We start from the raw sequence: 1814 nt of genomic DNA on the forward strand, positions 1-1814 counted from the left end.
AATCCTTCAGCTCACTCCACCATTATGCTCATTTTGACAGCGGCGACGCCGTGCACAGTCATTGTGTGTCCAGGTGTAGGACGGACCTCCAAAAGCGGCAGATACTCTGTGCTCTCCTCCTGTACTTTTGAGTTTGATTAGCCTTTTGATTTAACAAACACCACAAACTGTATTTATTCATCCAGATTTTACATAATGTTCATCTGTAGTGTTGTTGGATGGCTGAGCAGGATTCAGAATTCTCAATAAACCTCTATTTTCTTTTCATACTCAGTCTCTTATTGTCCAACTATTAAAGGTGCAATTCCACTACATTGCCACACAGTGTCAGCAGAGAGCTCAGAGCTCCTGAAATGTTGACGCTTTGCAGTTATAAATTAAAAATACCTATTTAAAGAGAGCTATAGCACTTAAATTTTTTTTTGAATTTTACAGTTTTAGTTTTACAGGCATCATCCACAAGATAGATGATCAGATCTGAGATGTTTCTGCGAACAATGATGACTCGCAGACTGTGGAAGCCAAGGCCAGAGAGGATGGGTGTGGTTGTGGGAACATTTCACATGACTAACAGCACTGCTGATGGAATGGGCACAAACCAAAAACAAGTTCACATCATCTCACAGCCTGATTTAGAAAACTAGATTCCAAAATCTGCCTTCCAGCTGAGCTGGCTTTGTAGTTTGAAAAGGTACCAATTGGCAGTAAACACAATTTTAATGTTCCCATCAGCATGAGAGTCCTATGCTTTGAAAGTGAAAAGCATAGGCCCGTACCCTGTAAAAAGCAGTGAGTGAATGAGTACATCCTTCCATTTTAATGTAACTCAAAGCAAATGCAGTCATCTTGTAATTCACCAAATTCAGAGCACATAGTGAGGATAAAATAATTCAGCATTGGTTAACTTTGACGCACCAGATCAATCATGGCGTATGGATGATTTAAAAGTAGGAGCAGGTGTGGTAGAAGTTACATGTAACTTCTCTGCCACCTGCTGAACATCTTGGCTTGTTGCACACCGTCTGTCATCACGTGCATGGTGGAAATTAGGAGCAGGTGTAGTTGAAGTTGCGTGCATCTTGAAGTGAGCTTGCTTGTCAGTTTCTTTTGTTTCCAAGCCTGTCTGGTGGTCACCAAGAAGACTGCTTGTGTTAAATGTTAGATGGGGAAACTGCTGACTTCTTTTACACACTTAGGACACAAAGTAGGCTGTGAAATATAAATTCAGGAGTCGTGGGCTGACTTCTTACATTAGTCTGTCTACCCTAAACAACATGCACGGAAAGAAAAAATTGCAGTATATGTGTGAGTCATGAAATAATTTTGTAAAATTTATCTCCCACCCCCTGGCATCACAGCTGTTGAGACTGTCTTCATGTGATGTTTCCCTGTCAGTTTTTCCAGAGACGAGGTTCCTTCATGACTCATGATAACCTCAGACCACAGTTTGGGAGCAGCACTTCTCCACCTCCCAGATCCCGGACAAGCATTTGAAGATTTTTTTTTTGTGTGTGTGTTTTATTTAAGCGGTCGAAGATGTATGTACTTCTCCACCTCACTCTGTCAGCAGCTTGTTTCAGGCTGGTGAAGTGGGAATCTCCATGTACCGCATCTGTCCAAAAGCTAACATAATCGTCCACCCTTGATGGTGTGTGATTCTGAACAAGAGGTTGAGACTTAAATATTTGATTGAAAACTGAAGCTGCCAGAGTAAAACAGCTTAAACTGCTGAGTTGTATTTGTGGAATTTGGTGCCACACCCCAGGGCAACATATTTTCCCTCAGTTTCTTTGGAATGACTTTACAGTACATTA

The sequence above is a fragment of the Thalassophryne amazonica genome, chromosome 20 (genome assembly GCF_902500255.1).
Source record: "Thalassophryne amazonica chromosome 20, fThaAma1.1, whole genome shotgun sequence".
Lineage (NCBI taxonomy): Eukaryota > Metazoa > Chordata > Actinopteri > Batrachoidiformes > Batrachoididae > Thalassophryne > Thalassophryne amazonica.